Source organism: Engystomops pustulosus, chromosome 10 (assembly GCF_040894005.1).
Source record: "Engystomops pustulosus chromosome 10, aEngPut4.maternal, whole genome shotgun sequence".
Taxonomy (NCBI): domain Eukaryota; kingdom Metazoa; phylum Chordata; class Amphibia; order Anura; family Leptodactylidae; genus Engystomops; species Engystomops pustulosus.
Window position 1 is genome coordinate 66,733,482 of NC_092420.1, and position 23,669 is coordinate 66,757,150.

Consider the following 23,669-nt stretch of genomic DNA (forward strand, 5'->3'; position numbering starts at 1 on the left):
GCTGCCATCAATTCTTCTAATTTCCCCCCAAAAAGCAAACAACAATAAAGAACTTTCATGGGTCCATGATATTTTCTGTGTGGCTGAATGCCTACTTACATTGAAATACTTACCAAAGGAACTATAGTGGCAATTGTCCAAGGCGGTATTCGAACCCACAACGTCAGCGCCACACAGGTGCACTTATCTGGAGCAGTCGAGAAATACATCTTACCAAACAATGAACCACCTGTATAAAACCAGAGAGCGGTAGGGAAAGCCCCAAAATTGCAGGATTCAGGACAGTTTTCTTAAAACAAACCTGCTTGTTTTTGTTTGTTCCCACATCATTTGCGTATATATTTTCTGAGCGACCTCTCTCATTGGCTGACACATATTTGTTAATATCAGGGCAAAGCTGTTTTATATTCGAGTAAAATCACCCCTAAAAAAAACAACAATAGAGAACTTTCACAGGTCCATGATATTGTCTGTGTGGCCGGCCACCTAATTATAACAAATCACTTACAATAGTGACTACAGTGGCAATTGGCCAAGGCGGGATTCGAACCCACAACCTCAACGCCACACAAGTGCACTTATCGGGAGCAGTCGCCAAATACTTCTTGACAGCCAACGAACCTCCCGTATGGAACTAGACAGCGGTAGGGAAAGCACCAAATTGAAGGATTCAGTACAGTTTTTTTTTAAAGAAACCTGCTTGTTTCTCTTGGTTCCCACATCACTGGCATTTATTTTCTAAGTGACCTCTCTCATTGGCTGACTCTGTTAGTATAGAAGTGTCTATAGTATACATATTTGCTAATATCAGCGCATAGATGCCTTATATTCTGGTAAAATCACCCCAAAGAGAAACAAGCAATGGAGAACCTTCACGGGTCCATGATATTTTCTGTGTGACCGGCCCCCTACCTGCATCAAACCTCTTACTATAGTGACTACAGTGGCAATTGTCCAAGGCGGGATTCGAACCCACAACCTCATCGCCACACAGGTCCACTTGTCTGAAGCAGTCTGGAAATACCTCTTACCAGCCAATGGCATGCTACTGAGGAACAAGAGAGTGGTTTGGGAAAGCATCCAAATTGCATGATTCACAACAGTTTTCATAAAAGAACCTGCGTGTTTCTCTTTGGTCACACCTCATTTGCATATATTTTCAGATCAGGCCCCATGATTGGCTGATGCAGTTTCTATGGAAGCCTCTACTTGGTACAAGCTGTCTTAAATTCTTCTAATTTCCCCCCAAAAAGCAAAGAACAATAAAGAACTATCATGGGTCCATGATATTTTCTGTGTGGCCGAATGCCTACTTACATTAAAGCACTTACCATAGGAACTATAGTGGCAATTGTCCAAGGCGGGATTCGAACCCACAACGTCAGTGCCACACAGGTGCACTTATCTGGAGCAGTCAGGAAATACTTCTTACCAACAATGAACCACCCGTATATAACCAGAGAGCGGTAGGGAAAGCACCAAAATTGCAGGATTCAGGACAGTTTTCCTAAAACAAACCTGCTTGTTTTTCTTTCTTCCCACATCATTTGCGTATATTTTCTGAGCGACCCCTCTCATTGGCTGACACATATTTGTTAATATCAGGGCAAAGCTGTTTTATATTCTTGTAAAATCACCCCTAAAAGAAAACAACAATGGAGAACTTTCACAGGTCCATGAAATATTCTGTGTGGCCAGCCACCTAATTACATCAAATCACTTCCTATAGTGACTACAGTGGCAATTGTCTAAGGTGGGATTCGAACCCACAACCTCAGGGCCACACAATTGCAGTTGTCTGGAAACCCTTCTTACCAGTCAATGACATGCTCCTATGGAACAGGAGAGTGGTAGGGAAAGCATCCAAATTGCAGGATTCAGGAACATATTTTTTCAAAAGAACCTGCTTGCTTTTCTTTGGTCACACCTCAGTTGCATATATTTTCTGATCAGGCCATCTGATTGGCTGACACAGTCTCTATGGAAGCATCTACATGGTACTTATGTGTTAATATACTGGCACAAGTTGTCCAAAATTCTTGTAAAACCTGCAAAAGAAAACAACACTAGAGAACTTTTATCGGTCAATGATATTTTTTGTATAGCAAACGCCCGATTTACTGTAGATTAAAGCACTTACCATATTAACTGCAGTAGCAAGTGTCCAAGGCGGGATTCGAACCCACAACCTCAGCACCAGACGGGTGCACTTATCTGGTGCAGTCTGGAAATACTTAGAGTGTGGTAGGGAAAGCATCCAAATCAAAGGATTTGGGAATGTTTTCTAGAAAAGAACCTGCTTGTTTTTCTTTGGTCCTACCTCATTTGTGTATACTTTCTGAGCAAGCCCTCTGATTGGCTGATGCTGCCTCTATGGAAGCATCTATACAGTAAATGTCTGTTAGTGTCAGGCAGGGTCTGCTCTAGGTTTCCGTAGGCCCCTTGACGAAAAAGCCTCAGTGGGCCCCTTTGCAATAAACTCACGTGGCAGCATTAAAAACTCAGAAACTTAAATAGTCTCCTGTTTCCTAAAATATTCCCTAGTTTATCATAGCAAATAGCCCCTCACATGGAAATTTTATAGAAACCCTCCCAACACTCTATGGATTCACTATATACAGCCCTTCTGACCCCCATGGACTCCTTAAATACAGCGTTATATGAGCACCCCAGGACCTCTGGGCCCAGGCACTTGCCCCAGTATGCGCAATGCTGGTGCAGGCCCTGATGTCAGGGTGCAAGCTGTCTTAAATTCCTGTAAAATCCCCTCCAAAAGAAAACAAGAATAGAGAACTGTCATGGGCTCATGATATTTTCAGTGTGGCCGCTCTTCTACTTACTGTACATCATAGCACTTACCACAGTAACTACAAAGGCAAGTGTCCAAAGCGGGATTCGAACCCACAACCTCAGCGCCACACAAGTGCACTTATCGGGAGCAGTCAGGAAATACTTCTTGCCAGCCAATGAACCACCCGTATGGAACTAGAGAGTGGTAGGGAAAGCACCAAATTGAAGGATTCAGTACAGTTTTCTTAAAAGAAACCTGCTTGTTTCTCTTTGTTCCCACATCACTGGCATTTATTTTCTAAGTGACCTCTCTCATTGGCTGACTCTGTACGTATAGAAGTGTCTATAGTATACATATTTGCTAATATCAGTGCATAGATTCCTTATATTCTGGTAAAATCACCCCAAAAAGAAACAAGCAATGGAGAACCTTCACGGGTCCATGATATTTTCACTGCGGCCGGCCCCCTACCTACATCAAACCTCTTACTATAGTGACTACAGTGGCAATTGTCCAAGGCGGGATTCAAACCCACAACCTCATCGCCACACAGGTCCACTTATCTGGAGCAGTCTGGAAATATCTCTTACCAGCCAACGACATCCTCCTGAGGAACAAGAGAGTGAGTGGTTTGGGAAAGCATCCAAATTGCATGATTCACAACAGTTTTCTTATAAAAACCTGCTTGTTTTTCTTTGGTCACGCCTCATTTGCATATATTTTCTGATCAGGCCCTCTGATTGGCTGACGCAGTCTCTATGGAAGCCTCTACATGGTACATATGTGTTAATATACAGGCCAAGCTATCTTAAATTCTTGTAATATCCCCCCAAAAAGCAAACAACAATAAAGAACTATCATGGGTCCATGATATTTTCTGTGTGGCTGAATGCCTACTTACATTGAATCACTTACCATAGCAACTACAGTGGCAATTGTCCAAGGCGGGATTCGAACCCTCAACGTCAGCGCCACACAGGTGCACTTATCTGGAGCAGTCAGGAAATACTTCTTACCAAACAATGAACCACCCGTATATAACCAGAGAGCGGTAGGGAAAGCTCCAAAATTGCAGGATTCAGGACAGTTTTCTTAAAACAAACCTGCTTGTTTCTCTTTGTTCCCACATCGTTTGCGTATATTTTCTGAGCGACCTCTCTCATTGGCTGACACATATTTGTTAATATCAGGGCAAAGCTGTTTTATATTCTTGTAAAATCACCCCTAAAAGAAAACAACAATGGAGAATTTTCACGGGTCCATGATATTGTCTGTGTGGCCGGCCACCTAATTACATCAAACCACTTACCATAGTGGCTACAGTGGCAATTGTCCAAGGTGGGATTCGAACCCACAACCTCAGCGCCACACAAGTGCACTTGTCTGGAAATCCTTCTTACCAGCCAATGACATGCTCCTATGGAACAGGAGAGTGGTAGGGAAAGCATCCAAATTGCAGGATTCAGGAACATTTTTTTCAAAAGAACCTGCTTGCTTTTCTTTGGTCACACCTCAGTTGCATATATTTTCTGATCAGGCCCTCTGATTGGCTGACACAGTCTCTATGGAAGCATCTACATGGTACTTATGTGTTAACATACTGGCACAAGTTGACCTAAATTCTTGTAAACCTCCCCAAAAGAAAACAACACTAGAGAACTTTTATCGGTCAATGATATTTTTTGTACGGCAAACGCCCGATTTACTGTACAATAAAGCACTAACCATAATAACTGCAGTAACAAGTGTCCAAGGCGGGATTCGAACCCACAACCTCAGCGCCAGACAGGTGCACTTATCTGGTGCAGTCTGGAAATACTTCTTACCATCTAATGACATGTCCCTATGGAACTAGAGTGTGGTAGGGAAAGCATCCAAATTGCATGATTCACAACAGTTTTCTTAAAAAAACTGCAGATTCTTTTAATGGGAAGAAATTGGCCTATGGGCACAGCATTGATAGTTTGTGAGGGGTGTGAGGACGTTGCGTGGAGTAGCGCGTTAACTGACGTTTCCTTTCTGTACACATTAGTCTGTAAATAGCCATTTGTGTCTTTAAATAAAAGCACATCCAAAAATAAAACCATTTACTTGTCTGCATTATATGTTAGTTTGATGTTGAGTTGATTGTGATTCAGTCTCTCAAAAAATTGTTGCAGCTCCAGACGATCAGGATGTCATCTATGTACCGGGCCCAAAACATGACCCAGTCCATAGTGGTATCCCGATCGTCTCCCAACAGGTCTCTCTCCCACAGCCCAAGGAGCAAATTTGCATATGAGGGCACATTACGCCCCCATAGCTGTAACCTTGAGCTGCAGGTAGAAGGACCCGTTGAACAGGAAAAAATTGTGGAAGAGTACAAATTCCAACAATTGCAACAATAAAGTAGCAAATCCATGATCGAAGTTTTCCATCAAAAGAAAAAAATCCACAGCTTTTAGTCCGTCCTGGTGTTGAATACTTGTATAAAGTGATTCGACATCACACGTTACCAACAGCATAACGTCTCCAATATATAGACCGTCAATCTTTCGTAATAAGTCAGTTGTATCCCGTGTATAGGATTGCAGGGCTTCAACTATTTTCTTAAGGTAGTGATCAACAACATTTTCAGTAAGGCTAGATACAGCCCTTCAGACCTCCATGGACTCCTTGCATACAGCATTATATGGGCCCCCCTCCACCCAGCACCGCTGGGCCCAGGCACTTGCCCCAGTATGCGCAATGCTGGTGCAGGCCCTGATGTCAGGGTGCAAGCTGTCTTAAATTCCTGTAAAATCCCCCCAAAAAGAAAACAAGAATAGAGAACTGTCATGGGCTCATGATATTTTCAGTGTGGCCGCTCTTCTACTTACTGTACATCATAGCACTTACCACAGTAACTACAAAGGCAAGTGTCCAAGGCGGGATTCGAACCCACAACCTCAGCGCCACACAGGTGCACTTATCGGGAGCAGTCAGGAAATACTTCTTGCCAGCCAATGAACCTCCCGTATGGAACTAGAGAGTGGTAGGGAAAGCACCAAATTGAAGGATTCAGTACAGTTTTCTTAAAAGAAACCTGCTTGTTTCTCTTGGTTCCCACATCACTGGCATTTATTTTCTAAGTGACCTCTCTCATTGGCTGACTCTGTATATATAGAATTGTCTATAGTATACATATTTGCTAATATCTGCGCATAGATGCCTTATATTCCGTTAAAATCACCCCAAAAAGAAACAAGCAATGGAGAACTTTCACGGGTCCATGATATTTTCTGTGTGACCGGCCCCCTACCTGCATCAAACCTCTTACTATAGTGACTACAGTGGCAATTGTCCAAGGCGGGATTCGAACCCACAGCCTCATCGTCACACAGGTCCACTTGTCTGGAGCAGTCTGGAAATATCTCTTACCGGCCAATGACATGCTACTGAGGAGCAAGAGAGTGGTTTGGGAAAGCATCCAAATTGCATGATTCACAACAATTTTCATAAAAGAACCTGCTTGTTTTTCTTTGGTCACACCTAATTTGCATATATTTTCAGATCAGGCCCCCTGATTGGCTAACGCGGTCTCTATGGAAGCCTCTACTTGGTACAAGCTGTCTTCAATTCTTCTAATTTCCCCCCAAAAAGCAAACAACAATAAAGAACTATCATGGGTCCATGATATTTTCTGTGTGGCTGAATGCCTACTTACATTGAAATACTTAAAATAGGAACCATAGTGGCAATTGTCCAAGGCGGGATTTGAACCGACAACCTCAGCGCCACACAAGTGCACTTGTCTGGAAATCCTTCTTACCAGCCAATGACATGCTCCTATGGTAGGGAAAGCATCCAAATTGCAGGATTCAGGAACATTTTTTTCAAAAGAACCTGCTTGCTTTTCTTTGGTCATATCTCAGTTGCATATATTTTCTGAGGAGGCCCTCTGATTGGCTGACACAGTCTCTATGGAAGCATCTACATGGTACATATGTGTTAATATACGGAAACACGTTGTCCTAAATTCTCGTTAAATCCGCAAAAGAAAACAACACTAGAGAACGTTTATGGGTAAATTATATTTTTTGTATGGCAAACACACGATTTACTGTACATTAAGCACCAACCATATTAACTGCAGTAGCAAGTGTCCAAGGCGGGATTCGAACCCACAACCTCAGCACCAGACAGGTGCACTTATCTGGTGCTGTCTGGAAATACTTCTTACCATCTAATGACATGTCCCTATAAAACTAGAGTGTGGTAGGGAAAGCATCCAAATTAAAGGATTTAGGAACGTTTTATTGAAAAGAGCATGCTTGTTTTTCTTTGTTCCCACATCATTTGCATATATTTTCTGAGCGACCTCTCTCATTGGCTGACACATATTTGTTAATATCAGGGCAAAGCTGTTTTATATTCTTGTAAAATTCCCCCTAAAAAAAACAACAATTGAGAACTTTCACAGGTCCATGATATTGTCTGTGTGGCCGGCCACCTAATTATATCATATCACTTACCATAGTGACTACAGTGGCAATTGGCCAAGGTGGGATTCGAACCCACAACCTCAGGGCCACACAAGTGCACTTGTCTGGAAATCCTTCTTACCAGCCAATGACATGCTCCTATGGAACAGGAGAGTGGTAGGGAAAGCATCCAAATTGCAGGATTCAGGAACATTTTTTTCAAAAGAACCTGCTTGCTTTTCTTTGGTCACACCTCAGTTGCATATATTTTCTGATCAGGCCATCTGATTGGCTGACGCAGTCTCTATGGAAGCATCTACATGGCACATATGTGTTAACATACTGGCACAAGTTGACCTAACTTCTTGTAAAACCCGCAAAAGAAAACAACACTAGAGAACTTTTATGGGTCAATGATATTTTTTGTATAGCAAACGCCCAATTTACTGTACAATAAAGCACTAACCATATTAACTACAGTAGCAAGTGACCAAGGCGGGATTCGAACCCACAACCTCAGCGCCAGACAGGTGCACTTATCTGGTGCAGTCTGGAAATACTTCTTACCATCTAATGACATGTCCCTATGGAACTAGAGTGTGGTAGGGAAAGCATCCAAATTAAAGGAGTTAGGAATGTTTTCTTGAAAAGAACCTGCTTGTTTTTCTTTGGTTGCACCTCATTTGCGTATACAGGCAGTCCCCGGGTTACGTACAAGATAGGGTCCGGAGGTTTGTTCTTAAGTTGAATTTGTATGGAAGTTGAAACTGTATATTTTATCATTGTAGATCCAGACAAAAAATATTTTGGCCCCAGTGAAAATTGGAGTTTAAACATTTTTTGCTGTAATGGGACCAAGGATTATTAATAACTCTTCATTACAGAGACCTTACAGCTGATTATTGCAGTCTGGGACTATAGTAAAGCATTCAGAGAGCTTCACCAGAGGTCAGAGGGGCTGTCTGTAACTATGGGTTGTCTGTAAGTCGGGTGTCCTTAAGTAGGGGACCACCTGTACTTTCTGAGCAAGCCCTCTGTTTGGCTGATGCTTCCTCTATGGAAGCACCTATACAGTACATGTGTGTTAATGTCAGGCAGGGTCTTCTCCAGGTTTCAGTAAGCCCCTTGGTCACAGAGCCTCACTGGGCCCCTTTGCAGTGAACTCATGTGGCAGCATTAAAAATACAGAAACTTAAACAGTCTCCTGTTCCCTAAAATATTCCCTAGTTTATCATAGCAAATAGCCCAGCACATGGTTATTTTATACAAACCCTAACAACACTCTATGTATTAACTATATACAGCCCTTCTGACCCCTGTGGACTGCTTACATATAGCCTTATGTGGCCCCCCCCTTCCCCAGCAACTCTAGGCCCCGGGACTTACCCAGGTATGCCCAGTGCTGGCGCAGGCTCTGATGTCAGGGCGCAAGCTGTCTTAAATTCCTGTAAAATACCCCAAAAAGAAAACAAGAATAGAGAACTTTCATGGGCTCATGATATTTCCTGCGTGCCCGGTCTCCTTCTTACTGTACATCAGAGCACTTATTACAGTAACTACAAAGGCAAGTGTCCAAGGCAGGATTTGATCCCACAACCTCAGCGCCACACAGGTGCACTTATCTGGAGCAGTTTGGACTCTCCAGGCTTCTTTAGTCCAGTCAGTAAAAAGACTTGGCTGCACACTGCCACCATCTAGTGACCAAAAATTGGAGCTATATAGCATTCCTTCAACTCTAGGGGGTCTTTTGTTGACATCTAGTGGTAAAAAGTGATAGTGCACACTTTATGTTGTTGCATTGAGGGCGATCAGCTCTACTCCACTGCCATCTAGTGTTTGGAAAGTACAATTTATTATAGGGAGGATATCGGGCATAAATCTTTTAATTCATACAGAAATAGTAACTGTGTCTGGAAACATTGTGTATACCTTACACCTTAAGGTTTGAGAAGATTCAAGAAATAATTAAATTAAAAATAGAGTAAGACAAATTAATTTCACTATGAAACGTGACCTCATCCATGTGCATAAGGGTTTTTCGCGACAAAAGAGTTTTAAATAGACTGCTTGACATGCCAAACAATATTGACTGTTGATGAGCCCAGTCCAGGCATCGAAACGCATCTCAATTCTATGTATAGTGTTTAGCATATTTTTAACCCCTTAAAGGGGTATTCTCATCTCGGCATTCAGTTTCATTAGTCTGCCATATATAAACATTTCTTCAATTAGATGTTATTAAAAAAAATGTACCTGTGTGAAGATAATTTCTCATAAATGTAGTCATATGATCCCTTAGAAACAAGACTGTGTCCTTGGATATGACCACCTCTGCTGGAGTGATTGCACAAAGAAACAAAAGGATTTTGTATATGAAATGTCCGGGAGTTACTGCAGGTCCCGCAGCCGTCCTGTGGTAATAATTGCTGAATCCAGGTGGTCAGACAGGACTCAATAGCCCATGTCTAGCCACTGCTGCCAGAGTGTGGGGTGGTCGTAACCGAGGAAGCCATCTCGTTTTTGAGGAACAACATGGCTACATTTATGAGAAATTATCTTCACACAGGAACATTTTTTTTTTAATAACATCCAATTGAAGAAATGTTTTAATATGGCAAATGAATTTAATTAAATGTCAATGCCCGGATGGGAATACCCCTTTAAAGGGTTGGACATTTTTCTGTTTTTAAATTTTTTGCTTCCAACCTTTAAATATCTATTAATTCTTTATTTTTCCATGTACAGTGCTGTGTGTGGACTGTGTGGGCTTGTTTTATGTGAAACCAATTGTACTTTCCAGTGACTGTATCTAATATTGCTTGCCGTGTACTGGGAAGCAGTAAAAAAAAAATTCAAATTTGGTGGAATTGGCGAAAAAAAACACATTTGTGCCACTTTCTTGTAGGATCTATATTTATACCTTTCATATTTCATTCCAATTGTCACCTCCACTTTATTTCTTTGTATAACAGGGATATCAAATTTCTATAGGTTTTAATATGTGTTAATCGATTTTGAAAAATGAAAACTTTTAGTATAAAATAAAAAATCATAAATTTGCCATATTCTGGCGCTAATAACTTTTTCACACTAGAGAATACCGATATGTTTATGGTTATGGTTTATTTTTTGCAAGATGAGATAACATTTTCATTGGTACTATTTCAGGGACTATACAACCTTTTTATTAAAAAATTTTTTTATTTGCGTTTCAAAATGACAAAAAAGTAATAGATAGATCAGACATTTTGGGATGCGGTGATACCTAACATTTACTTTTATATAAGTTCTGGGGAAAAGGGGGCGATTTGAACTTTTAGGTTTTTATATATTTATATTTTTATTTATTTTTTTTTCTATTTTTTAGACCGCCAATGGTACTTTAACCCTTGGGTGCCTGATCACTTCTACCATAAAATGCAGAACACCAGTATTGCACTATATGGTAGCTTTACTAGTGATCTCTAAGCATCTGCCTCCAGCTTAGAGATAAGGCTGAATGACAGGCTTGGGAATCTAGTATAGACTCATAGGGGCATATTTATCATACCCCGCCACTGCATGTTCGCAGCCCGATACATCAAGAGTTGCCGACAGCAGCGAGTGCGCCAGCGCGGGGACAGTAACGCCCTGCGCCTGCCCACTCCCGAGCGGCCGCTCCCTCGGGGGAAATAATCGCAAAAGCTAGCAATAATCAGAGGCGTGGCGCAGAGGTCCTGATAAATATGCCCCATAATAACCGTTGCTACCCCCAGATGACCTCACAGGAGGCGGTGAACAAATCCAATATGGCAGCGCCCATGCCTCCACCAGCTTTACTGAGAGCATTTGCGCGGTTAACACCCGCGATTGGTGCCAGCCTTTGAGTCCACTCTATCCACCTGCTCCCGATGTACGCTGTACTATTAGTTATAGTATCGTGCACATTGGGAAGGATGTGCCTAAAACACTCTATTTTGGATATTAACATATATGTTGCCTTCCATGGAGACAGCATCTGCCAATCAGAGGGCATTCTCAGAAATTATATGCAAATGAGGTTGTACCAAAGAAAAACAAGCATGTTCCTTTCAAGAAAAACAGTGTATAATCCAGCAATTTAAATGGGTTGTCCGAGAGTTATGAAAAAAAACAAAAGGTGGCCGGGAGGGGGCTGCTTAAAAAAACAGATGTACTTATCTTCCGAAGCCCTCTGGGTGTCTCACGCTGCTGTTGCTCTGGTCCGCGTGTAATGTTGCAGGGGAGACGACAGTCACACGTGCTGAATTGATCAATAAACTTTACTAAAGGATTAATGGATACAGAAAATGTCCATATAATGCAGATAATAATGTATCAGGTAATGGGTTTGCTTTAGCCTCACTGCAGGAATGTGGGTCGGCAAGACGGGAGACTCCCTCTCTGATGCCATCTAGATCCACACTGTAGCCCCTTGTTACACGCGTGCCATGTAAACAAACATGGCTGCCGGAGCGGCTCTACTCATCTTCCGGCCGCTCGTGGCCAGCCACGCCTACCCGTCCCAGTTCACAGCACTGTGTATGCGGGCCGGACGGTTGTCGGGTCCGGCCAGAAGCTGACTTCAGCGCTGCTCCGGCAGCCATGTTCGTTTACATGGCGCGTGGACCATAGCAACAGCAGCTCGGGACACCCGGAGGGCGTCGGAAGGTAAGTACATCTTTATTTTTTTAAGCAGCCCCTCCCGGCCACCTTTTGTTTTTTTCATAACTCTCGGACAACCCCTTTAAGTTCTTTCCCTACCCCTATTTTGATCCATAGGAGCATGTCATTGGCTGGTATCAGGGCCCTATAGCAGACTTCTGAATTGGGCCCCTTAAAAAATATACATATTTGTACACTCAGGGCCCCATCTGCCATGAGGCGAGATGAAAATTAACACATAAGTACCCTATAGACGCTTCAATAGAGACAGTGTCAGTCAATCAGAGGGCTTGCTCAGAAAATATACGCAAATGAGATGGGACCAAAGATAGACAAAAGGATAGACAAAGATAGTCGTCAACAAACCGAGCATTCCAGGATTTTGGAGTTAAAATGCAGATTAGTGACTGGTCGGTAATTAACAGTGCTATATGGGTCTCGGCTCATCCAGGTTGCACTGCGCGCCTCTGGTCACGTGACTGACGCGACCTAACGTCAGGACTGCCAGCGCTGCGCCGGACAGGTAAGTAGGGGGCATAACCGAAACACGTTGCAGGAACACAGGGGTGTCAGGAACAGAGAGGGGGGATCGGGGATGATTGTTTAGATAGTGTTGCACCCTATAGCAGGGCCCGGGCGGTGATCTGTCTGCAGACTCTAGCAAAAGACCCTGTGTTTCCGCCCAGCTAGGGTTTATATACTCCCTAGTTGTGAATAGCGCCCTCTCCATGTCTGGAGCTGTAAGGGGGACTGATCATCTCTCTAAGAAGTTTCCGGGTCTTTGAAAACTGAGTAATAGCAGTTGTAGCTACTGCCTGACAAGGCAACAGTTAACATTGTAATATGTGACTGTCCAATTATGTTATTGTAACACAAGCTGGAAGGTTAGTGGAGAAGTGCTACTACCTGACTAGGGAGTATATAAACCCCGGATGGGCGGAAGCACAGGGTCTTTTGCTAGATTCTGCAGACAGAACTAAACCTCAGGTTCTGTCTGCCACAGCCACTATCCTAATCCCAGGAAGTACAGGTGTCTCAGGCCATCTGTCTGGCACCCAGGACAAGTCCGGAGACTTAAGAGCAGAGCTGAGCTCCATAAACAGGATTCAGCTCCATCTGTACCGGCCCATCCTGAAACTACTACCAGGATGCGTGTAACCTTCCTGTGGACTGGCTCTCCATGACTCTTCCAGCTTGAGAATCTGCTGTTAATTGTTGCCTGCTGTTCAATAATGAACTGTAAGTTGATTTGCACAACGTTGCCTCCGTCTGTTCCCTGGATACGGCTGTTTACCACCAAGGGATTCCTCATCCATCACCCAGGGCATCCCTGTCCTTCGTGGATTGCGGCAGATGTGCATTCCGGTCGGACAATGCACCGGATCGGGCAGGACGGGTAAGTAAATGTGCCTCAATGTGTGTGAATTTGCTGTATGTGTGTTTATTCTGTATGTATAAACAGTGGGGCTTATTTACCAAGGGTCTCCTGGACGCATTTTCGTTGGGTTTCCCAACTTTTCAGGGATTGCGCGGGGGATTGTGTCGTATGCTTTCACACGGCACAAATTGCGGGGGCGGGCCGTTGGACGATCCGACGGATTCTGACTAAGCGCAGGATTTAACATTTAAATTTTTGTTGCAAGCCAAGCACTTACATGCAACGGGAAGAAGAAGGTGATGGAGAGAGACCTGAGCGGAGAGGGACACATGCAGGATATATCGGGCGCAGGATCTACATGGATTGCACTTTTTAAACTTTATAGCCGGCGCAGGGAGGTACGCGCTCGACGCTTACCATGCGCACGGCTACATAGGAAGTGAAGGAGAGCCGCGCGCATGGTAAGCGCCGAGCGCGTACCTCCCTGCGACGGCTATAAAGTTTAAAAAGTGTTTTAAACCGCAATACAGCGGAGCTGGTGCTCGGTATTTCCATCTGAAACCTGCCACTTCAAGTGGTAGGTTTCCTTTAAGGCACACTGGCTTCTTTGGCTTAGAAAATTACACATAGCCAGGGCCGGATCTACATCGGCGGTTTTGGAGCACTTGCCCTGGATCAGTCCTCTCTCTATAGGGGCCCCTGCTGCTCCTAAGCCCATTCAACCAGCTGACATTGTAGATCCTGCCTCCACTCACACTCAGGTAGGCTCCAGGGGTCCTTTTCCCCGGATAACATTACATCTGATCCCAAGTCTGCTCAGGGGCGGAGTCTCGAAGAATGTCGCAGCACTAAGTCTCCGGGCGGAGACTCGCTTTGCACGAAGTGGAGAGTCCTCATCCGGAGGCTTCTTGTGAGTGGGTAGGTCAAGTTTTAGTTGCTGAAGCTATTTAATAATGTGGCAGTGGAAGAGCATCTCACACAGACATATATGTATCAGTGAATGGCAGGGGCGGACTGGCCATCCCATGGGTCAGGGGCCAGTGGAGCAGGAGAGAGTCAGGACCATGTGAAGGGGAGGGGGATGTGCTGCACAAACCCCTGTTCTCTCCTGTCTCTTTAGGCCTTGCAGAGTCTATGGGGCTCCAGGGGCCCAATAGATATCAGCTGTCCAAGTATGGAGCCTGATAAATACTATTAGCATCCCTTACTGACATGCAAATATTATATTGTACTAGGCCTTTAAGGCACTGACACCATAGAGTTTCAGCAGTGCAGGCAGAGCGACCTCTCCCTGCACCTTCTGTCTTACACAGACTGCCGATCTATGACTCGTACATCGGGCTGTCTGTGTCTCCACTGCAGCCGAGCAGAGGAGGAGAAGCTGAGGATCATCCTGTCGGCGCTGCCTACAGGGGGACTGAAAGGGGAGTGAGATTTTATTATTTTACTGTTAACTGCTATAATGGGCCGGCTTAAATAAACAGGGGGTGATGTGTATATATGCACAGAGGGTGTAATTTATACATAGAGGTGGCTATTGGGTAATGTTATGTATGCATAGACCCACTGTATAGGGTAATGGCGGGAGAGTAGAAGTTATATATAATCACTGTATAGAGGGGAGGGATTGTAATTTATATATAAAGCGAGCCAGTGTGTAGGGGTGGGAGGGGTAATTTATGTATAAAGCCCATGTATAGTGGAAATGGGAAATAATATACATAAAAGTGGTCCCCTACTTAAAGGACACCTGTCATCAGTCTGTGTCACTTGTCCTGTCACTACTACCTGTTGGAGCAGATCACAAGGATCCCATCCCAGCCTTTATCAAGTTATTTCATACATTATTCATTATAAAATCATCTATTTTTTATCATGTAAATGAGGCTGGTCACATGGTCAGAGGCAGTGATGTCACCCATTACCCCTCCCCTCTCCTCCCCCTGCTCATGTCTGTGTGTAATGTATAGTAAAGCATGGCTATTGTGTGTGTGCTGCATCTGCTGACATGCTGCATCCTCCTAATATACAGGTGAGAGACACAGACATGAGCTACACATGAATCTGACATGTTCTGCTGTAACATGGCTGCCTGGAGCTGCTGTATCTCTCCTATACACACACACACATGCACACACAGGCTGCAGGGGGCGTGGCCACCAGCACCAGGAAGCACATCATTATACAGCCTCACACCATTATACTGGCTGTCAGTCAAGCACTGGGGGTGTGGCTGTGCCTCCCACTCATGAATAGAGTGGACAGCTTGAATATGCTAATGCTTCATTGGACATTTCACAGGTCATTTGCATACAGCTTTAGGACCTTATGGCTTAGGTTTACAGCCATGTAGAGGGACAATGAAGGGATAGAGGCAATGCTCTCTAATGGCAGTTTATGAAAATCTATTTAGTTTAGGGGGGTTATTTTGCATGACGGGTTCTCTTTAAGGACACCTGACTCTGGATGCTTTACTTTAGTCCCAGGCTGCAATGATCAGCTGTAATGAGTCTGTAATGAAGCTTTACTGATAATCCTTGGTCCCATTACAGCAAAATAATTTTCAACTCCAATTGTCTCTGGGGAAAAAATTTTTTGGTCTGGATCTAAAATTATAATATATACAGTTTCGATTTACATACAAATTCAATTTAAGAACAAACCTCCGGAACCATTACCATTAGTTGTAATGGTAGTGGTGTGGTGGTATTATTCAGTCATGATGCAGTGGTAATGGTAATGGTAGTGGTGTGGTGGTATTATTCAGTCATGATGCCGTGTTAATGGTAGCAGTATTATTCAGTCATGCAGTGGTAATGGTAGCGGTGTGGTGGTATTATTCACTCATGATGCAGTGGTAATGGTAGCGGTATTGTAGTATTATTCAGTCATTATGCAGTGGTAATGGTAGCAGTATTATTCAGTCATGCAGTGGTAATGGTAGCGGTGTGGTGGTATTATTCACTCATGATGCAGTGGTAATGGTAGCGGTATTGTAGTATTATTCAGTCATTATGCAGTGGTAATGGTAGCGGTGTCATTCAGTCATGATGCAATGGTAATGGTAACGTGTGGTGGTATTATTCAGTCATGATGCAGTAGTAATGGTGGCGGTGTAGTGGTATTATTCAGTCATGATGCAGTGGTAATGGTAACGTCTGGTGGTATTATTCAGTCATGATGCAGTGGTAATGGTAGTGATGTGGTGGTATTATTCAGTCATGATGCAGTGGTAATGGTAGCGGTATTGTAGTATTATTCAGTCATGATGCAGTAGTAATGGTAGTGGTGTGGTGGTATTATTCAGTCATGATGCAGTGGTAATGGTAGTGGTGTGGAGGTATTATTCAGTCATGATGCAGTGGTAATGGTAACGTCTGGTGGTATTATTCAGTCATGATGCAGTGGTAATGGTAGCGGTGTGGTGGTATTATTCAGTCATGATGCAGTGGTAATGGTAGCGGTGTGGTGGTATTATTCAGTCATGATGCAGTGGTAATGGTAGCGGTGTGGAGTTATTATTCAGTCATGATCTAGTTGTAATGGTAGCGGTGTGGTGGTATTATTCAGACATGATGCAGTGGTAATGGTAGTGGTGTGGTGGTATTATTCAGTCATGATGCAGTGGTAATGGTAGCAGTATTATTCAGTCATGCAGTGGTAATGGTAGCGGTGTGGAGTTATTATTCAGTCATGATGCAGGGGTAATTGTAGTGGTGTGGTGGTATTATTCAGTCATGATGCAGTGGTAATGGTAGTGGTGTGGAGGTATTATTCAGTCATGATGCCGTGATAATGGTAGCAGTATTATTCAGTCATGCAGTGGTAATGGTAGCGGTGTGGTGGTATTATTCACTCATGATGCAGTGGTAATGGTAGCGGTATTGTAGTATTATTCAGTCATGATGCAGTGGTAATGGTAGCGGTGTCATTCAGTCATGATGCAATGGTAATGGTAACGTGTGGTGGTATTATTCAGTCATGATGCAGTAGTAATGGTGGCGGTGTGGTGGTATTATTCAGTCATGATGCAGTGGTAATGGTAGCGGTATTGTAGTATTATTCAGTCATGATGCAGTAGTAATGGTAGTGGTGTGGTGGTATTATTCAGTCATGATGCAGTGGTAATGGTAGTGGTGTGGAGGTATTATTCAGTCATGATGCAGTGGTAATGGTAACGTCTGGTGGTATTATTCAGTCATGATGCAGTGGTAATGGTAGCGGTGTGGTGGTATTATTCAGTCATGATGCAGTGGTAATGGTAGCGGTGTGGTGGTATTATTCAGTCATGATGCAGTGGTAATGGTAGCGGTGTGGAGTTATTATTCAGTCATGATCTAGTTGTAATGGTAGCGGTGTGGTGGTATTATTCAGACATGATGCAGTGGTAATGGTAGTGGTGTGGTGGTATTATTCAGTCATGATGCAGTGGTAATGGTAGCAGTATTATTCAGTCATGCAGTGGTAATGGTAGCGGTGTGGAGTTATTATTCAGTCATGATGCAGGGGTAATTGTAGTGGTGTGGTGGTATTATTCAGTCATGATGCAGTGGTAATGGTAGTGGTGTGGAGGTATTATTCAGTCATGATGCCGTGATAATGGTAGCAGTATTATTCAGTCATGCAGTGGTAATGGTAGCGGTGTGGTGGTATTATTCACTCATGATGCAGTGGTAATGGTAGCGGTATTGTAGTATTATTCAGTCATGATGCAGTGGTAATGGTAGCGGTGTCATTCAGTCATGATGCAATGGTAATGGTAACGTGTGGTGGTATTATTCAGTCATGATGCAGTAGTAATGGTGGCGGTGTGGTGGTATTATTCAGTCATGATGCAGTGGTAATGGTAGCGGTATTGTAGTATTATTCAGTCATGATGCAGAAGTAATGGTAGCGGTGCTATTATTAAGTCATGATGCAGTGGTAATGGTAGCGGTGTGGTGGTATTATTCAGTCATGATGCAGTAGTAATGGTAGTGGTGTGGTGGTATTATTCAGTAATGATGCAGTGGTAATGGTAGTGATGTGGTGGTATTATTCAGTCATGATGCAGTGGTAATGGTAGTGATGTGGTGGTATTATTCAGTCATGATGCAGTGGTAATGGGCATATGATGTATGTGGGGGCACAGTGTGGTCAGTTGGGGTGTGAGGGGCATATGATTTATGTGGGGGCACAGTGTGGTCAGTTGGGGTGTGAGGGGCATATGATTTATGTGGGGGCACAGTGTGGTCAGTTGGGGTGTGAGGGGCAGAGGTCGCACTAACATTTTTCCAGAAGGGTAAAAATACTCCTCTCACCATTTTTGAGGAGTATTTTTACCCGAGGAGGAGTATGAAAATTTTGGTAATACGCCGCGCACACTATGCTCACGCTGCGCACGCTACGCTCACACTGCACACACACAGCACACACTCCACTCCACTACACACAGCACACACTCCACTCCACACAGCACACACTCCACTCCACTCAGCACACACTCCACTCCACTCCACACAGCACACACTCCACTCCACTCCACACAGCACACACTCCACTCCACTACACACAGCACACACTCCACTCCACTACACACAGCACACACTCCACTACACACAGCACACACTCAACTACACACAGCACACACTCAGCACACACTCCACTACACACAGCACACACTCCACTACACACAGCACACACTCAGCACACACTCCACTACACACAGCACACACTCAGCACACACTCCACTACACACAGCACACACTCCACTCCACTACACACAGCACACACTCCACTCCACTACACACAGCACACACTCCACTCCACACAGCACACACTCCACTCCACTCCACACAGCACACACTCCACTCCACTACACACAGCACACACTCCACTCCACTACACACAGCACACACTCCACTCCACTACACACAGCACACACTCCACTCCACTACACACAGCACACACTCCACTCCACTACACACAGCACACACTCCACTCCACTACACACAGCACACACTCCACTACACTACACACAGCACACACTCCACTACACTACACACAGCACACACTCCACTCCACTACACACAGCACACACTCCACTCCACTACACACAGCACACACTCCACTCCACTACACACAGCACACACTCCACTACACACAGCACACACTCCACTACACTACACACAGCACACACTCCACTACACTACACACAGCACACACTCCACTACACTACACACACTCACCCGTCCTTGCTCTTAACCCCTTAATGACCGCCCTATCAGCTTTTTACGGCGGTCATTAAGGGTACATCTTCTGACGTGTACGCCTTTCTACGGCGGCGCGTCAGAAGAAGTTTTCGGGACACCGGGTCTCGCTGGTGCCGGTGTCGGGCTGTGATATCACAGCCCAGACCCGGCACTAACGCCCAGGATCGGAAAAACTCCGATCCCGGGTGTTTAACCCCTTACACACCACGGTCAAGCATGACCGCGGCGTGCAAGTGTGTCCCCCGTGGATCGGACCTCCCCGGTGTGCTTACCGGGGGATCCGATCCCTCCTGCCTCAGCCCCGGGTTCCGACAAGTGACCCGGGGCTGTCGGCTCCTCTCTGTGCCGGGTTCCGCCTCCTGGCAGGAGCCGGCTGTGTGTAACTGAGCATGCTCAGCATGCTCAGTTACTTACAGTATACACTGCAATACAAGTGTATTGCAGTGTAAAGGCTTGAATAAGCCATCGGATGATCGCTTATTCAAGCCAAGAAGTAGAAAGTGTAAAAAAAAGTTTAAAAAAAAATTAAATCTTTTTATAATATAATTAAATAAATAAATAAAATAAAAGTCCCATAATCTCCCCAGTAACACATAAAATGCAAATAAAGTAAATAAAACACAAAAACGCGTACATATTTGGTATCACCGCGTCCGTATTAATCTGTACAATAAATCTAAATCAGTATTGAACCCGCTCGGTGAACTACGTAAAAAAAAAAACTCAAAAAACTTCCCATAATATACAATTCTCCATCAAACACCATCACAAAAAATGTTCTAAAAAGTGATCAAAAAAAGTTACGTTACCTAATATGATACGACTGAAAAGAACAACTGTTTTCGCAAAAAATAAGCCCTCAACCAGATCTGACAACAGAAAAATACAGAAGTTATGGCCCTGAAAAGTTGTCAATAGTAAAAACAATGCGATTTTCTCCAATAATGGTTTTGCTCAGGAAAATTGAGCAAAAATAAGAAAAACTATATAAATGAGGTATCACCGCAATCGTAGTGACCAGAGAATAAAGCTAAAATATTATTTTTACATTACGGTGAGCGGGGGGAAAAAATGCTAACAATCCAAAATAAAAATTGATGATTTTGTTTGTGTCCCCCTTGAAATAGTTAATAAAATCTCATGAATAAGCTTTAGACTCCCAAAATAAATTATCTATACATTATATCTCTTCCCGTACATAATAAGCCCTCATATGTTCACATTACCAAAAAAAATTTATAGGTCGTACAATGTGACAATACAAATCTGCTGTACATGGCGCCTCCATTCATTCTATACTCGGCCGTGCGCCCGTACAGCAGTTTACCACCACATATGGGGTATCAGTAAACTCGGGAGGAATTGGGCATCAAGCGTTGCAGTGCGTTTCATCATTTAATTTATTCTGAAAATGTCAGTTTTGGCCTAAATGAATGTATTTTCCAAAAAAAAATTCTATAGTTTCTAAATCGCAGGTCCATATTTTTTAACCCATGTGAAACACTTAAAGGGTTAATAGACTTAATAGAAGTTGTTTTACATATGTTGAGGGGTGAACTTTCTATAGTGGGGTAATTTATGGGGTTTTACTATTATTTAGGCCTTACAACGTCACTTGGAAGCTGAGTTGTCCCTCAAAATGTGAGTTTTGGCAATTTTCATGAAAATAAGAAAAATCGCACCTAAAGTTCTGCACCTCATAACATCCTAGAAAAGTGAGAGGATGCATAAAATATCATCCCAACATAAAGCAGATATTCTGTAAATGTTAATTATCAAACTTTTTGGGTAGTTTTACATCTTGTCTGGAAACCAGAACATTTCAAACTTGGAAAATGAAGAATTTTTACAAACTTTTGCCAAATTTTCACTTTTTTTCAGAACGAAACGCAAAACTTATCACTTAAATTTTATAACTAACATGAAGTACAATTTGTCACGAGAAAACATTCTCAAAATCACCCGGATATGTTAAAGCGTTCTGAAGTTATAACCAATTATCGTGAGACATGTCAGATTTGAAAAATCGAGTCTGGTCATTGAGCTGAAAACTAGTGTCGGTGATAAGGGGTTAAGTCCCGACATAAATGCAGGCAGCTGCGGGCAGGTAGGGAGATGGAGCAGGACAGGGAGCAGCAGCCCCGCTGTCCACAGGTCTCCCGGGGCCTGCGCTCTCGCTCCGGAACGCTGCTGACACAGATCACTGTGTCACGTGTCCAGCTGAGCGGCCCGGCGCGCGCTGTAATCGCGCTACAGACATTTACCTCTTTTGCAGCGTGCACCGGGCCGCTCAGCCTGCGCGCTACAGGGAATAATTGCCAAGCGTAACTTTACGCATGGCAATTATTTTAGGGGGTAATGGCGCCTCATCACGCGTCTATGACGCGTAATGAGGCGTTAATGCGACCTCTGGTGAGGGGTATATATCATATATGTTGGGGCACCGTGGGTTCAGTCGTGGTGAGAGGGGTATATACGATATATCTGCGGGCACAGTGGGCTTAGTCGTGGTGTGATGGGTATATATGATACATGTGGGGGCACAGTGTGGTCAGTTGTGGTGTGAGGAGTCTATATATTATATGTGGGGCCACAGTGTGGTCAGTTGTGTGTGAGGGGTACATATGATATATGTGGGGGCACAGTGTGGTCAGTTGTGTGTGAGGGGTACATATGATATATGTGGGGGCACAGTGGGGTCCGTTGTGGTGTGAGGGGTATATATGATAAATGTAAAGGCACAGTGTGGTGAGTTGTGTGTGTGTGAGGTGTAATATAGGATGATACCAACCATGTCTGTTTTATAAACCTGCAGAGATGAGTTGTGACTGCAAGAAGTCGCCTGAAAGATCAGATCGAAGGGAAGAAACAACATCCGGGACGTCACGTGTAAGTCATTGGATTGCACTGCAGGACTTGTATCTCCTATTATATGCTCACTATGTAAATACTAGTCGTGTGTTTAGGTTTGCATTTAGTGTTTGTGTATTCAGTCTTTATGTAATGGTAATGTTCATGATATTTGGGCCTAGTACAGAGGTATCATTAGTGATCCCTTGTCCCTTAGTGTCCCTTGCTCGTTGGTGTTTGTATAATAACAATATGGCGGTAAGTAAAATCAATAAATGGAGTTTATATTTGGTAAATTATTGGTAGTACTGGTCTGTGTATAGAGTCTTGTGTTCATTATCAGTATGCTGGTATTTCCTTGATGTTGTGGTGTGGTAATACTGTGTGTTGCAGTTTGGAGGGAACATTTGGAAATGGTAGCGCCATTGTTTTGAATATTGGTCTTTTGGTAGTTTTAATTGGTAACAGTATTGTAGTATCATTATTTGTTGATAGTATTGCGGGAGTATTTTTTGGTTTGTCATGGGCCAAAATTTAAATCGGTTCATAAATTCCTACTTTTACTAAACCAATCTGAAACTAAAGATTAAGTAAACAGTATAAGTATGTGATATCTTATACATATATTGTTGTGGGAGAGGGCCCTGCATCAGCTGTCGAGTTGATGAGGTGCTCCATACTGCTGTGAGCCTTAATTTGGCTTCACATAACCCCGATTGGCTTCTTTTTCTACACCATTTCTGCAAAAAGCTTTGCATAAATGGACTTTTTCTACACCTTTCCAAAATTGCTTAACTTTAACTCTCGTTTTCTAACACGAAGGTGCTCTACAATTTACTCCAGTCCCTTAATGGAGTAAATTTTAGCAAGGCTGTGTACCTAATTTATGACAAGGTCAGCGCCTTGTCATATAACAGATGCAGGGGTGGGTTAAGCCCGATGCTATCCGGCTCGCGGGAAGCGGTTGTTAAAATTCTTACCGACGCAACAAGCAGGGGGGAAGCTGCGATTTGGCTCCCTCCTTGTGGCCTGACCTCCAGGACACAGGAGGCCTGTGAGATGGGAAGCTGACGGCGCCCCCCCATGTGTCAGCAGTGCAATCTCACTCAAGTGTGGCTGCGCCGGGTCCTAGCCTCGTAGGTCACAGGCTCCGGACCTTTTATGCCTTACCCGGCACGGGGAAGCACTGTGACTACTGGATACTGGGTGTAGGCTCTTTGAATACTGGCTATTGGGTAGGCTCTGTGGCTACTGCGAGTAGGCACAGTGACTTTTGGCTACTGGGGGCATCACTG

General features: G+C 43.8%; 1 long non-coding RNA gene across 3 annotated transcripts in view; it reads left to right on the forward strand.

Annotated features, from left to right (window-relative positions):
- Positions 1 to 23,669, forward strand: part of LOC140104045 (uncharacterized) — a 218,363-nt gene that overhangs the window by 15,698 nt on the left and 178,996 nt on the right. For all 3 annotated transcript variants that reach the window (XR_011850235.1, XR_011850234.1, XR_011850233.1), the window contains exon 2: positions 22,340 to 22,413. This is a non-coding gene — a long non-coding RNA (uncharacterized lncRNA). The remainder of the gene's footprint in view (positions 1 to 22,339; positions 22,414 to 23,669) is intronic.